At 41.2% G+C, this 16,728-nt stretch overlaps 1 protein-coding gene across 1 annotated transcript in view; it reads left to right on the forward strand.

Moving 5' to 3' along the window:
- The window catches only part of MICU2 (mitochondrial calcium uptake 2), a 239,826-nt gene that overhangs the window by 98,889 nt on the left and 124,209 nt on the right, over positions 1–16,728 (forward strand). The window lies entirely within an intron of this gene.

Raw genomic sequence — 16,728 nt, forward strand, 5'->3', positions numbered from 1 at the left:
GTAACATGGATTAAAACCCTAAGAAAAAAATAACAGGTTAAGAAAATGGGGAGGAGAGGGGGGAGACCTGGACAGAGGCCAAATGAGAAAAGTGTCAAAGGGAACAAAGAATAGAATAGGAAGAATAGTTTTTGAGAGGAAATCATTCAAAATTAGACATTACTGAAATTACAGAAAAACTGGACCAAGGAGAGAAATATATCAAAAAAGGTGATGAACATAACAAGACACTATGCTCTGTACAAAGGAAGAAAAAAGAAGGAACAATCGATATAACTTTATAATGATATGTTAAATGTAGTTAAATTTATTAATAATTATTTAGATTGAAATAGTCCACTTGTACAAATACTGAGTCTGTGTATGCATATGTTCCACATATTGAGTGCTTAAATCTTTCCTTAAATGCTGTACAGGATTTGTGTTGCTTAGCTACATTGTCATATAAACAAAACCCTGTTAACCCCTTCTAACTCTCCACTGTTAAACAGGTATTAGTTCATAAATAATATTCAAAAGATATAACTGATTTTTGTTTGCAGAAGAACACGTTCAAGCAAGGTCTATTCTTTGTATTTCTGTACAGTGAGCAAATGGGGGAAAAAGTGCTGGGAAGTGGGTCCCTGCTGGTGAGAGTATGCCTTTTATAGAGACCAAAATAAAAAAGGAAACCTCAAATATTCTTCACTAGCTTTCAAAATAAATGTCGAAGGTAAGCAAATTTAGCACGTAAATTCAAAAATGATCTTGAAGGACCAAAAGCATTAATGTAAAAAATTGCCTTAAGTATTTCTCAATGCAAGCAGCAGACCATGATCTTCAATAATGCTTACAGACGCCAGTAGTTACCTGAGAACTGATACTCTGCCACCTCAACAGTGGTGGGAAACACTTGCGTCATTAGAGGGCTCTTTTGATGTCATTCAAGTCTAATTCACCATTAACTATTATAGCTCTACCATTAACATTCTCAAATTAACATTCAAGGTCTGACTTAAAACCACAAAAGCAACTAAATTCCAAGTTAAGGCTGAAGCCCCATCCTTAATTCATTCAGTTGTGCCCTGTATTGTAGAGCATGTGGTATGTGGGAACACCCACTGTTTGAAACCCTTGCTGTATCTAGGCACAATAGAACAAGCTAAGGATGGAATTTCAGCCAGAGCCTTGACATTAATTTAACATAGCTTCTTGTGGTTTAATTTTTTCTTATGGGGGACTGTTAAGACAAAAGTAAGCCCAAATCCATCTAGCAGTCATTTTCAATTATGCATACAAGAGCATTTTGAAAAACTAGTATTAAGTCCTTCTTTCTTGTCTGAATAAATCTGAGTGAATTGGAATTTTGTATCCTACCAGTTATTAATTTGGGCTATTAAAATGTTCACTCATAGATGTTTTGAAATGCAAATTATATTCATAAAATATCTTTATACAAACACAAAAATATTTCCTGCAGTATGTTTGTAATTACTTGTTCACAGTCTGAGAATAACCTAAGAAGGGGGGGGGAAAAAATGTTCCCCTTTTTTGCTGTCAGCTGAACAATTTGTAGTTGTGGTGGTTGTTTTCAAGCAAAAGCGTTGCTGTGGTTGTTGCCTTTTTTTTTTTTTTTTTCTTAAAATTGTCATGAGTGGCCTGTCTTATTCTCTTCCTTTCTTTTCTTTTCTTTTCCTGGTTGAAGGGACACTTGGAAAACTCAGAAAAATGTGCTGGGGATCTTATTCATCCTTTAAACACAGTGGGAAAGGTGTTAGGAGAAAAGAACCCTTTTATAAAGTTTCAATGTATTTTAAGTGGTATTAACAAAAGCCAAACAAGGAATGTTTGATATAGTTAAATGTGATATCACCCTTTTATCCCCTGAAACCAAAATTTAATTTAGTCCTTGGTCACAAGTTTTTAATGCTTTTAATTATGCTAATTTTCCAGTCACCTATGATCTTGCAGATTAGAATAAGAGCCTAACTTTTAGTGTAGAAAAAGCAACAAAAAAAAAAGAATAAACCTTGTGTTTCTTTACAAAGCCATCTTTTATTATTCAAGAACCATCATTGGCCTAAGACATGCATCAAAAAGGACATATGCTGGATGTACAGTGAAAGAGTAAAGAGTAACTGAAAAGAGGGCAGCTTCAGTAAAGCTTCTAGGTTGCCACGCTTTACCCGGTAAAACTTAGCATGTACCCAGTGGCCTATACTACTTTAGGATATACCACTTCACTGCTTGTCTCCTCTGTTGCTCACCACAGCAGAACTATGTTTTCTGTTCTGACCTTTGCAACAAGGTATTCTGGATTGCTGGGCATAATAGCCCCAAAACTACAGACATAATTAATTGGAAAGAAACTGTTTAAACTAGGCAATCAAGGAAAATAATTCAGCAATCCTGATTTGAAATATAAAGGCCCACTCATAACGCAGAGTAGCTTGTCAGAGAAAATTTGTGGCAAACAGTATTCCCCATGTTGTTTACCAAGAGTGGATATGTTGGCTTCATATAGTAAGTTCAGGGAAGAAGACATAGTTTCTTCATTGCCTGGATAGAAAGAAATGGGATATTACCAAATATCTAATGGCTAGACTAAATACAGAAGACAGGCAAAAGGTAGGGCAGGAAGGCCCCTTAGAGACTAACTCTCTCAGAGTGGCATAAGCTTTTGTAGGCTACAATCTACTTTGTCATAGCATCTGACAAAATAGTCACTTGCGAAAGCTCACGTCTCTCTGAACAAGTTAGTGTCAAAGGGACCACCACCCTGTCCTTCCTTCTGCCTAACTTGAGATAATACAATTAACTACCATATTTATTCAAATATAGATGACCCTGAAGATGAGATTACTCCCCCCCCTCCCCCAATTGGATGCTGTACATGAAAAATGTATAAATTTGTTATAATTTTCCAGACAAGGCTCTTTGGGTGAATCTGATATCTTTTATTAGACCAACTTAAATAGTTGGGGAAAAAAAAATTAAGCAAGCTTTCGGGTTTAAAAACCCTTCATCAGGCTGAGGAAGTTTCTGCAGTTGGTATGTGCTCTTCCATCTTCCCTGGGGGTGATTTCAGTCTAAAAAGTTCAAGAACCACTGGTCTAGAAGGTGGCACCCTGCCCTAGGCTTCTTGACTAGTCTAGATATTAGTCTAGAATTCTCTTGCAAAGACCATTTTTTCTCATCTGTTCCACTTAACCAGGGTGTCCTTCATTACATCCTTCTACTGGCTCTCCCTTCTCTAAAGTGTCAAACATAAGCTGCTAACCTTCACTTTCAAAATGACCAAAGCAACCTTACATCATGAATTTGGGAGAGTGGACTACACACATACTAGATAGGTACAGATGGGGGTAATTCAAAAATCATATGAGAAAAGATATTGGAAAAAACATGTAATATCATCTTTGACACAAATCCTGAAGTTCTTTTTTTTTTTTTTAATTGCATGATTATTAGGACCTGACTTGATTTTTTGAACTGTTGGGGTTGGCAGTATTGATCGTGATTCAGCGGCAACTTCGGATGTCCTTTGGTTGTTGACCTTGTAAGTCAGGGGTGAGTAATTATTTGGGCTGGAGGGCCACTTAAGGAGTTTTGGTGAGCTGTTGAGGGCCAGCAGGGTGTGGGCACCGGAGAGTTGCCGACTGATCCTGTCTGGCCTGCCCAGAGCCTGAAGAAGGAGAGCTGTGCCCCACACATCTCTGCTGTGCTGGGCCCCCTTACATCCAGCCTGCCCTCCCCCCCCCCAGGTTTCCTGTTGGCACTGAAGCTGTTCAGTCCTGTCATCGTAACACCAGCAGCCGGGCCTTCAGGGACAGGGCTCAGTGCAGTGTACAAAGCAGTCTTTTCCCCTACCCACTGTGATGAGCAGCTGCTGCATCACACCAAGAAAGTCAGAGGCAGCTGCCCCAGGCTGATCCTCACCCTGCAGCCAGCACAGCCTAGCAGCAGTAGTGGCTTATCGCAACAGGCGGGCAGGAAACTCCTTAGCATACTGCATCACATCATGTTCCATGTGGGCTTGGCTCCTGGCAGCCAAAGGGCCAGGACTGGTCCTAACTATGGCAGAACAGAGTGATGTGGGGCACAGCCCTCCTCAGGCTCCCAGCAGTGGCCAGCAGATCAGATAGGATTGATTGGCAGGCTGGATGTGGCTCACAGGCTGTATTTTGCCCACCCCTGCTCTCAATTCACTATTTGGTGGGTCTTCAAAAGAACTCAGAGAAAGGCTAAAGTAAAATCAAAGTATTCTAGGGTTGGCAGAAAAGTGGGGTGCTAGAGCATGCTTGCAGTGGCTCAGGCTAGAAGCTGGAGGGTGCTAGAGCAGCCCTCCTTTTCTCCAAGGAGCTGAGCTGAGGGGGGCATGGCCAGGCCTCAGCATGACTATCTCATTAGGCATGTCTGCCTGCATGGTCCCAGGCTTTTCCCCGCTGGTTGCTCAAGGGACGGGAGTGTTGCTAGCCCCCAGCAACTAGCACTCCAAGGCAAACGGGGGAGGGGGGGCAGTGCATGCATCTGTTGATGATATGGAGCTTTTCAGTCTGTCTCCCTGCTTCCTTATACTAGCTGCAGCAAACTGACAGGCAAGCAAGCCATCTAGGGTATGATATTGATAACAGTCTTTATCACCCAATTAGCAAAACAATGACTTCTCTTCATTATTTCAAGCTTCTTAAATAGCTTACTGACTTACCGGTTGATTAGCTCCAAATAGCCCTAAGCAGACACACTTCTGTCTGCCTGTCCCAGTGAAATTGGAGAGGGAGACACACAGACATCTCTCAGCATTAGCTAGCATACCACATGCCTAGGGTCTGTGGGCTAGAGTCCATGATGTGGGAGATGGGAGGGAGCAGGGTGGGATTTCCTGCTTGAGCAGCAAGGGGCGGGGGGAGTAAGGCAGGGGGAAGCAAGGCAGACCCTGCTGTGTTTGCAGTCTCTGCTGGAGCCTTACACAGCAGTGACTAGCATACCACATGCTGGCTATGGTCCATGCTGTGGCAGAGAGGAAGAAGGGATCCCTGCTTAAGCAGTGAGTGGTGAGGGGTGGTGGGAGGGGACACAGAGAAGCCAGCAGACCCTGCTGTGCCTGCAAGTCTGCCAGAGCTCTGGCCAGGGGGCAGAGGGCAGGGGCCAGCTCTGCTGTGGAGCAGATAGCTCTGCCCAGTCCAGAGATCATGCTGGGAAACTGAGAGATTCTGATTTAACTTAAATCAGCAGGGGATCTAGAACAGACATTGCATAAACCGGTTTGACCCAAATCAGTTAAGTCTGATACTGCATTCAACCAGTTTTATCTCAAACTGGTTTCAGCCATTTTCAGACTGGTTTATGTACACTGAATATCTGTTCTGCTACGGGTTTAAACCAGTTTCTGATCACTTAAACTGGTTTATGTATAATTTATCTGTCCCTAGCCCAAGAGTCTTGCCTAGCTGCTCTCTGAACTGTTGTCAGAGGGTGGAGTTGAAGCCTCCTCCCATCTTTGTTGGGTCACTTGCAGGGAGGGAGAATTAGACCAAGTTTGCTGCTCAGCAGATGCATCAAATAAAATAATGGTACTCATTTAGCAGCATAAATACTAATCTAAAACACTTTGTCATTTAAAATTATAGCTTAAATAACATAACCATGAGAGTCCATACTTTTAAATTGATTTTTATTTTCCTAATACCTACGTTTGAGTTGTGGACTAGAGCCTAACTGTGCTGTATGCTATACAAAACAAAAATGTTCACTGCCCCACAGAGCTTACCACCTACGATGAGAGGAGTATTGGTTGATGCATAGGGAGTACTGGAAAGCAGTGACATATTGCTGTGCTGAGAACGCTCCTACCATGCTGACCAGCAACCCAACTGGTGTTGTGTTTTGTATGCATTTTGGTAAATGAGAGTAGAAAAGGTGGGGTTTGAAGGAGCAGAATGAGATAACTTGCAGATGTTTTAGGGAGAGCTTCTGCCAGAGAATGGGGGAGTATCAGAAAGCTGAGTAGTATGTTTCTTTTTTTGCTTATTCATGATGTATGAGAGGACTTGATAGATTTGATGCATAGGTTTTGGGGGGAAGAGTGTGGAGGGCTGTTCTTTTTTGTTAGTTTTTTTGGTTTTATGTTTTTTTTGCTTGCTGATATTCAGTGCTAAGGAAAAGAAACTTACCTAACTAAGAAAGTAACTTTTCCAGGCTGTTGACATGTCTCTGCTTGTTTAATGCCTAAAACATTCCAAGAGAAATGCTTATTTCTGGGGACACAAAAGTACAGTCTGGCACCTTGGAAAAGTAGAGATGGGTATAAAAAGCCCCTGCTGGACAGGTTAGACACTTCTTTAAATTTGTCACTGGGCAAGGATGAATTGAATTAGCATTTGTACAATATTTGGAATACCTTTGTTTTTAATTCTAGTTGTGCAGGGTCTTGGACTTTGTCTCTTCCAACAACAGTATGTTTTCAATAAATAAATGTGTACAGCAACACATCTCAAAAACAGTAAAGTGTAAGAAGATTCAGATGGATAAAAAATTCTGTTTAACCTTATCTGGTTGCATCAGTTAAGCGGTTAACTGATAGCTCATACCTAGTTTATTGATCTCTGGTAGGAGTGGTCCCAGCCCCTTATCTTTGCTGTGTGCCCGGCACTGTGGGCCCCAGGCCACTGGAGGGAAGCTGTGGGCAGGGGGCGGCAGGCGCTGCTGAGCTACTAGGGCTCCTGCCCAGCTACAGGGCTGGGGCTGTGGATGGAGCTGGGGCTGCAGACCTCTTCTGTGCCCACTGGGACCAGAACCCCCTTCCCCTAGGGCGAGCTGGGGAGGTCCCAGCCTGGCAGCATGGAGGAGCCTTCCAGGTCCAGGCCCCAGCAGCTCAAGCACAGCAGGAGATGCAGGGAACCCATCATCCTGCCCATGCCCCACCACTGCAGGGGGGGGCCAGGCAGACCCACCATGGGGCCAGGAGTCTCACTGCTGTGGAGGAAAGGCCCCACCTGACCTCCGTGTGGGGCCCAGCACCTCCGTCCCACTCTGGCAGTGGGATCCGGGCACAGGAGTGGTCTGCAGCCCCAGGCCCTGCCCATGGGAGCGAGGGGATGCCACAGCTCTGCAGCTGGGCAGCACCCCCAGCCACTCAGTCGCACCTGCCATCCCCTGCCAGCAGCCTGGGGCCTATACAGTGCCAGGCATAGGATGAAGATATAAGGGGCTGGGGCCATTCCTACCAAAGGTCACTAAACTGTAAATGGTAAACAATAAATGATATAAATATAATCCTTTTAAACCATTTATATCCCTATTAAATATGTGCTCATTGCTTTCCCAAAACCCCATTTAAGTTGATTCAAAAGCAGACCAATGGATATGGCTGTTGAATTAACATCAGGTAAATTTGTTATCAATTTATTATCAAACCTTACATGATATAAAAGTGTGTGGTATATTTTGGACACAAAGCACAGTATCAAGAAGTTTTTGAAACTATTGTCCAGTTGAAATTATAAATCAGTATTGAGGGATCCAAATACATAACAAAGGTTCCCCTTTGTTGCCTAAGCTTTAAAAAATTGATGGATGTTATATTAAGAGATCCCTCAAGTAACTAAACAATGCTAAGGGTCAGAGATACTCAGAGAAGCATCTGTTGGCACAGTTAGCTGTTGACAGTACTAGTTTGTAATTATTTATTTGGGTCAACTGAGGTAAAGGTATATTTTTTTTACTATCTGACATTACATGCGAAATGTCCTAGTTTTATTTTGGGGTTTCAGCTGTTTCAGTTCCATACCCTATCTCATAAAACTTTACTGTATCTTTTATCAAATGCATTCAGGAAATGGCAACAGCAACAGTTAATCATTTTTAGAAAAACACAAAGGGTAGGAAAAATCCCAGCAAGCAGCACCAAGAAAAGTAATTTATTTTCTTGATCTTTGTGACTAACATTTCCTCTAGCCTTTTTTTTATGTAATTCATCAATGACACCTTTAAATATGGTTAGAAACAATAGAAATTAAACACATTTTGGACACATGCCAGTATTTTTCTTTTGCTATTTTGAGTAGATCCATAAATATCAGGAAAAATTAAAATAGTATATTAGAAATCATTTGTTACGCTCAGTAGTAATTTGACACAATTAGTCTTGTCAGACAGTTAAGCCAAAATCAGTATAACTTTCCAAAAGACAAGATTTGATAAAAGAGGCTGTAAAAGAAGTATGGACTAATTTGAGGACACGAAATAGAGGATCAAATTCAAAGAGGATGAAATCTTTTCAAATAGTTCTTCCTTTTAATTTAGACAGTCTGCCTATTTTAGGGTTCCCTCTATTGTCCATCACTCTAGCACAATGGTTGGATGAGTGGCACAGGGCTGGTCTGTAGACTGGATCCCTTGTGGGGTTGCCACCCTATGCCAGCCCAGTCCCACATGCATGTCTAGTATGCAAGACCATGCTGTCTTGCCCACTGGGCTCTCCACAAGGAGGAGTGGAGGGTGGGAGAGTGAGAGAGAGCATGAACACACTTTCTGAATCATACTTATTTTGGTGCAGAGCTTTGTAAAAAGAATAACAGCTCTGGAACTCCTATATTACTAAGATTTTTAGTAACCTTTAATGTCCATAACCATCTTTCATGAAAATATACCATTGAAAAAGTCATATTTAGCATATTGCTTTATGTTTTTTCTCAATTAGTATGGTCCTCTTCCAGACCTTCAGTGGTTGAAAGTCTTCCCTATGCTGCTATGTGAATGGAGAAAAGAATGAAATAGAAGAACTATAGATGTTTCATTTTGCATTATGCTCTCTCTGCACAATCACCACTGTCAGATTATACCAACTACAGAATTAGCCCATAACTTCAGAACTTGGGGTAATAAAAGAAAGTTGTTTTTTTTTTTAAAGAACCCAAATGGTTCTTTTAGCATCTAACATCCTCAGACTAGATAGAATTATGTGACCAAAATTTTTGCTCCCTTCAACCCCTTTTTTTATCTTTGTGACATGGCTTTTAAATGCTTAAAACATCAACCCTTATTTGACCATTGCATTTTAGGGCTGTTTCCCATTCTTCATTAGACAGTCCCTCAGCATTTAGAATCCAATTTCAATGGCCAGAATTAAGTTTTTCCTTTTGATGGCTAGTTATATTTTGCCATATATATTTATAATTGTTAAGGTTGGATAAAAATCAATTATTTAAAAAAAAATTAAAAACAGATTTTTTTAAAATTTAAATCAGATTTTTTATTTCATTGTTTGCTTGTTTTTGTTAAGATGCTTTTAAAAAAATAAACCTCTATAAAGATAGATTTAATTTATGTTAAAGTTCAAATATATCATTATGGAATGGGATTATAACTTCTAATTTATATACTATTTAAGACTATTTAGGTACCTTTTTAGAAAAGTTTTATAAATAGGTCACAACAGGCCATGGGCTATATTAGGGGCTCAGTCTTATGGGGTTCCCAAGGACTCTTCTATATATTAGTAAAGATTGAAGAAAACCAGTCTACCCAATGGGACTCAGTGCTCAGTCTAGAAGATCCCATTAAGCTTCTCTGTGATGCTTAGTTTCAGCTCTCAAACTGAATTTGTGTATCCAGAGATAACATCCTTCCTAACAGTATTATATGGAGATGAGCGATAACAGACCTGATTACCTACACAACGTATTTGTCTCTCTGCAAATTTGTGTACACAGAGTCAAGCCCTTAACTTTCTCTAAAAGTGCAAAGTTTCAACAAGTTAAATGAATAAAGGATATCAAACAAGAATGCACTTTTTATAGAAAACAATGATTAAATTGAGGCTCCCTGACCCTTGATTTAAATTGTGATTCAAATCAAGATTTAAATCTATTTGATTTAAATCAAATCCACCCTGTAATTGTTCAAGACTTTTAGTTATGGCAGTCTAGATTGTACATTTTAGTGGTCAGAGTGCCACAAAGAACAAAGAAGAGATTATTTTTAATGTTTTCCCATCTGAATGCACATAAGGAATATGGTAGTGGTTTTAAATATCCTTTATCGGATCTTTCTCTTTTACATCTCCGCACCCTATCATACACACTATTCCACTTATTTTAGTGTGGTACCAGTAAATATCAGAAAGCAGGAAAATGAGGTATTAACAAGTCACCTGTAGGACTGGGTCCAACTTTCAGCTGAAATAGCCCATTTTTGTTAATGGTGCAAAATTTTTGTGGAGTTGAGAGAGATTCAGTGTTGCTAAGACCAAACATTCAGAAATTATACAGTAGACCCCAAAGTATCACTGAATGGTCTTTAAACTCAGGGAGTTTTTTTAATGATTTTTTTGGTGTGTAGCAGAGTTTTTGACCTTTTAGGATTCATACTACATAATAAAGGAAAGGCTAGACATTTTCTGATGAGAAAACATAATGACACTATTCCACAAGTTAAAATATTTAGGGAAAACAAAATGTTGCAAGATGCACAATCAAATTACAAGAATTTGCAAAAGTAATGTATTTCATTGTAAGGATTGACTGTTAGCTAAAGGTACTTAATATAAAAGCTTTCTTAAGAAATGGCATTTGTTTCCAAAATTGTTTCACAAGCATACAAAGCTAAATTCATATCAGGAGCACAGTCCACTGAAATATATATTCATAATTTTGCTAAATTCTATTTTCACACATCAAGCATGTCCAGAATCAAACTTGCATATTTAAATTGATTATTGTTGAAGGTTTAGTATTTTTATTATCACTAAAAAGGTATGTACTAGATAGGGCTCAAACAAATATTGCAGTATTTTATTAACCTGAAAATCCAATTGGTATGGACAGTTGCATAATTGGATTAACTTTGTTTTTTTCCATAAACTTTTACTATTTTGTTTGTGCAAAAAAGATTATCTTTCATTCCATAATTTCAATTAAAACATCACTATAGAACAATTTTCTATTCTTAAATTTCCTTCAGGGCACAAACTGTTGACATTATTATGAGAAGATGATGGCTTTAATAAGAATACTGAATGTTAATACCCCACAAATATGAACTATTTACTTGATAGCTGAACCAGCATTTGTTGAAGCTTGTTAACAAGATAGTTCTATAGTCACCAGTCCAAAAAGTTTTAAACAGAAGAACGCAGGAGGAATTGAGACTTGTTACATTAAACTTGTTTTTCCCCAAGAGTATGTGAATCTGATTAGTAAAAGAATAAAAATGCTATTTATATCTTAAGCTCCCCCTCTCCCTTTTCATGTGCAAGATGAAGCTTTGAAGGAATACTGCTTGCTTGAAACATGGCCACTTTATAGGTAGTTAAAAAGTGGCTTATGATGCTAACTTACCCTGGACTCCCTCTGCCTGAAAAATTTTAGGTTTCCAGAAATATTTGCTAATTCTAAGTTTTGTTTTCCCTATCCCTGCTGCTGTGTGAAAGACACAAGGAAGCAAAGGAAAAAGACTAATGACGCAAGGAAGAAAGTGACCCTGACTATATGACCGTGTCAGATGTGAACTTAAACATTTTGCTGTGGACCATGTTTCCGTTTAAAAATAGTAACAGAATTTGTAGACTATAAGAAATATTTAGTGTTACAGTCTATAAAAATAACTGATATTATAGCAACAGTCCATATTAGACAAGGAAGTGTAATGGAAGGTTACACTTGGTTAGGCTGTTATGTCTTGTGGCTGTGTCAAGATTGACTGTGTAGTTTATTTAATACAGGGTCCCTGGCGGCTGGCTGGCCTGCCCAACTTGGACACGGGGAAGTGGTACGCAGCATGCAGTGGCAGCATGGAGTCATCTGTGGTGGCAGCCCCACCCCCCGCGCCACTACTTCTAGGGAGGAAAGAGAAGTTTGCAACCCCCTCGTCACAATATGAAAAAGTTTAAGAACCCCTGATCTAATAGGTTAGACAACAGATTTGTATAGGATAGTTGGATAGGAATGATCCTGCCTCATGCTGTCCTACTTTTCTGTGATTAGGTGATCACTTCCATAACATCTGTATTAATCTGTTTACAGACATGGAAACTCCATCCCCCCCCCCCCCTCCAAAAACAGGGCTTTACTTTAAGCTTGGTGCGTGCCCGCAATGAGCACAGCACTTGTCCAAAAGAGGCATCACATTAGTTTGATCCAGCTCGCCCAACATCTGCATAGATTGCATACTTCAGCAGGGCTTTTTGATGCTTTTGTCTAATAACTGATTGAATCAGCTATTAGATAAAAGCACCAAAAAACCCCACAGCAATACCCAATCTATAGAGATGCTGGGGAGCAGGGTGACCTGCACGCATGGCTGTGGGCATGGCAGGGGTAGCTCTCTAGCTCCCTGACCAGCCAGGTGATGAACACAAGCTGAGCTACAGCTGCAGGCTCAGTCTGTATATTATCATAGCCCAATGGGTTGTTCTCCCAGCGAGTACACTTAAACTTCTTGCCGTGCTCTCTCCCGTGTGGCACACGCGGTCCCCTTGCCTGGCCCCCCTGGGCAGGAGCTTGCAATTAAATAGAATGACAGGCATCAGCAGTCTTAGAGTTTGGGGCCAATGCCCAATCATTGCCTACTGATACCTCCTTTTGTATTTTCTTTCTCCTGATGACCTCATTTCCAGGTACTGTTGATCGGTTTTCTTGTGGTTGTCATGCTGTTTACATTCTGCCCTTTCAGCATCATCCTCTGTTTTTCAAACGCATCATGTGCACACATCTTAATTTGGTCATTTGCCAGTACCGTCATTTGGTCATTCCCAGTCTCCTAATTTGGTCGTTCCTCCAAGACCGGGGATCCCAGGGACTTTTTGCCATTTTCATTTAGTCATTGTGACCTGATGCTGAATTCTGCATTTTCCTATCTTGTTTTGGTTCTTAAAGGAACACTGTGGTTCATGTATGTGCCTGTCTGTATGCTAATCTTGGACCCTTGGTGTGTCTATACATGTACTCCGGGAGAGTGGGGGGTGCTTTAATTAGAGTGGCTCCAAGAGCTGCTCTAATTAAAGCACCCAAAGCATCTCATGTATCAGTGTCCCCATGCTTTAAAATGGCAGTGGGGGCACTTTAACTAAAGCTCATTCAGAGACGCTGGAGTCTGCTGGAGTGTGGTAATTGGCATGCTCCAGCAGACTCAATTAATTGAGCCTGCCCTGACACGCTGTTTTTACAGCACGTCGGAACAGCCTCACTGCTCGTGTATAGGCACTCCTAAATGCTAAAAGTGTTGAGAACATGAATCTGTTACCTTGAGACTGTTGCCACAAACATACTTTAGAAACTAGTTGACCCTTGCCATTCCCCTGGACCATTGTTTTCATGCAATACATACTCTTCCTATGAGCCAATTTCTAAATATCATTCTCCAGCCATCAACTATCACCTCCTATGTCATGCACCTAATGCTTCTGTGGATGCATCCCAAACCTGTATTTGCCTTTTGAGCAGCTGTATCACACTGCATACTCGTGTTGAGTTTGTGGTCTACCAAGACTCCCAGGTCCTTTTCCATTGAGCTAGGTGTCACCCGTTTTATATTTGGTTTTCAGATATTCCTCCCAAAGTGTAGCACCTTGCATTTTTCTTCACTGAACTTCATCCTGTTATCTGTAGTTCAACTTTCTAATCTGTCATCATGCTTCTGAATTGTGCTCACGTTCTCCAACATGTTTACAATCCTTCCTAGTTTCATTTTGTCTGCAAACTTGCTCAAGAAGCTTTCTGTGCCAGCATCCAAATCATTAATAAATACATTGAACAGCACTGAGTCCAGGATGGAACCCTGTGGAACTCCTCTCAAAACCTTCTTCCATTTTGGTATGGATCCATTAATAATTACCCTTTCTGGCTAGTCCTTTTGAGCAGCGTGGAAGATGGATGTATACCCAAGGACATGCTACAGTAAAAGCTGAGTTATCCGGCACCATACAAGCCAGCATGCTCTGTTAACCAGCATGCCAGCTTGTAAAGAAAAAGTGAAACCGGAAGTGCCCACTGTGGCACTTCTGGTTTAGCAGAGCCCCCGTGACCCGCAGGAAAGCAGCCTGCCCTGCCAAGCCCCCATGGCCCGGGGCATAGCAGCCTGCACCAGTCCCCCCTCCCTGTCCCTCGGGGCCCGTGGGAGGGGCGGCGATGTGGCGGGAAAGGTGGTGACACCCCAGATGCGGCAGGACAGGCGGTGGCCCAAACAGGCAAAGACGCCTGTTCAGGCCTCTCAGTTATCCGGCATATTTTGTTATCCAGCCCCCTCCATTCCCCCTGGGTGTCAGATAACAAAGTTTTCACTGTATATGGGGAGCTGTCGGAGGGAACAAGAACAATAGGACATCCCAAGCTTTGCTACAAAGATGCATGTAACTGAGATATGAAGGTACATGGAATTGATCCTGACCAATGGAAAACCTTGGCAGGCAATCAGAACAAGTGGCATCATTGTCTCCACCAGGGCATCAAAGTCCACAGCAGGAACAACAGCTTGAAGAGAAAAGAATCCATAGGAAGCAAGCACCCCCTGAACTACCCAACCATGACACATACACTTGCAACCACTGCCACAGATCATGCAAATCTCAGATTGAACTTTTCAGTCACATGAGATGCTACAAACCATCTGCGTCATAGGCTGCAATATCTACCATCTCTCACACATGAAAGGATGCCAAAAAAGGATACCAAAAAGCATGCAGCTATTGAATCACCTATCTAGCCACCATGTGGTAGTTTTATCCAGCCCACATTTCTCCAATTTGTTTATGAGAAGTTCATGTGAGACCTTGTCAAAAGCCTTGCTGAAGTCCAGATACACTAAAACTGTAGCATTTGTCAAAGGAGGAGATCAGGTTTCTTTGACACAATTTGTTTTTCATAAATCCCTGCTGACCGATTTCAGTCAGCCCTTCCTCTTCCAGATGTTTGTAAATGGCCTTACTTAGGATATGCTGCAGTACTTCCCAGGTATAGAGATGAGGCTAACCAGTCAGTAGTTCTCAGGGTCCTCCTTCTTGCCTTTATTAAAGATAGGCATTATATTGGCTCTTTTCCAGTTCTCTGGTACCCAGCCTGTTTCCTGTGACTTCATGAATTTCATTGCCAAAGGCTCCAAGATCTCCTCTGCTAGTTGCTTCAGGACTCTGGGTTGAAACTCATCCAATTCTGCTGACTTGAATTCATTAAGATCCAACATAAGCTCTCCAACAGTCTCTTTTGTTATCTCCTCCCTCAGCTTGCTCCCTTCCTTATCCATGTAAATCCTTAAAGACTGAGATAAAGTATCCGTTGAGTAGTTCCACCTTCTTTGCGTCTTTAGTTATTTGAATAGTTAGACAGCTAGGAGGGCCGTTTTAAATAGTGACACATTAAAACCAAAATACATTAGGTGTCATATAAGTAAATGAGGAAAAGCATACTGATCACATGTGCAAATCAGGGCACTAAATCATTTGCATAACATCTCCAGATTCCTAGATCTTTATTCTTAACAGGTAAGCCAGCTGGTGCCTGTTAGGATTTACAAGTATGCTGCTTATAAGTGGTGTTAAAAGAGCTTTTAAAGAGTACCCACAGGACAAATCAGCACTCCACTTATAACCTATTTATGTGTATATGACACACACCTTCCTCCCCGTTCCCTGAAAATCACCTGGTAAAAATGAGGGCATGGATCTTAAATGAGGAAGTATGGATTAGGAGTTCCCCCCCAGCTTGTTAACAGAGGACCCACAGGTTCCTTGGTCCTTTTTTCTGACTGACATAGAGCCTCTTCTTGTTGTCCTTAACCTTCTTTGCCAGGTACAGCTTGTTCTTGATTTCCCCCTTACTGATTTTGTTCCTGCAGGTTCTTGCTATTTTCTGATATGCTGCTTCGGTGACCTGCCCATTCTTCCATTGCCTATACACTTTCCTTTTGCATTTCAGGCATTTTAAAAACTCCTTGTGCATCCACATTAGTCTCTTGCCATTCTTCTTGTGCTTCCCTCATGTTGGCAAAGTTTATTGTTGGGCTTCCAATATTGTGCCCCTTAGACGCTCTCAGCCCTCCTGGGCATTTTTATCCTTCAATCTGTCCTCCAATGAAACCATGCCTATTAGCTCTTTGAATCAGACAAAATTCACCTTTATGAAATCTAGTTTCCTAATTTTGCTGACCTCATGATTTCCTGTCTCAGGATCTGGAATTCTGTCCTATCACAATCACTTCCTTCTAAGTTAGCCATCACTTTCACATCCTCCAGAAGGTCTTCCATGTTAGTCAGGACAAGATTCAAGATGAAGGATCCCCTAGTTATATCCTCTGCTTACTGAAAGAGAAAGTTATCCTCCACACAGGTTGGGACCTGACTGAACATTTTATGTTCAGCTGCATTATTCTTCTAGCAGATATCTGAAAAATTGAAGTCTTCCATCAGTGCCATCCCATAGCTTTTTGGATAGATTTGCCACCTGCTTTAAGAGTGCCTCATCCACCACCTCTTCCTGATTAGGTGGCTTATAATAAATCCCCACCATTATATTGGTGCCACATCTTTTACCTTTCATATTCACCCAAATGCATTCTGCTTTGCCAACTTTCTCCTGAACCAGGGGACAAGTGTATGTATTTCTAACACATGAGGCAACACCAGCACTGTTTTTCCCCAGCCCTGTCCTTCCACAACAGTGCTCCTCCATGTTGCCATTCCAGTCATTAGAGCTGTGCCACCAGGTTTTGATGATGCCAATCAAGAAGTTCTTTTCACAGGCTGCAGCTGCCAACTCA

This window comes from Alligator mississippiensis, chromosome 1, assembly GCF_030867095.1.
Source record: "Alligator mississippiensis isolate rAllMis1 chromosome 1, rAllMis1, whole genome shotgun sequence".
NCBI lineage: Eukaryota > Metazoa > Chordata > Crocodylia > Alligatoridae > Alligator > Alligator mississippiensis.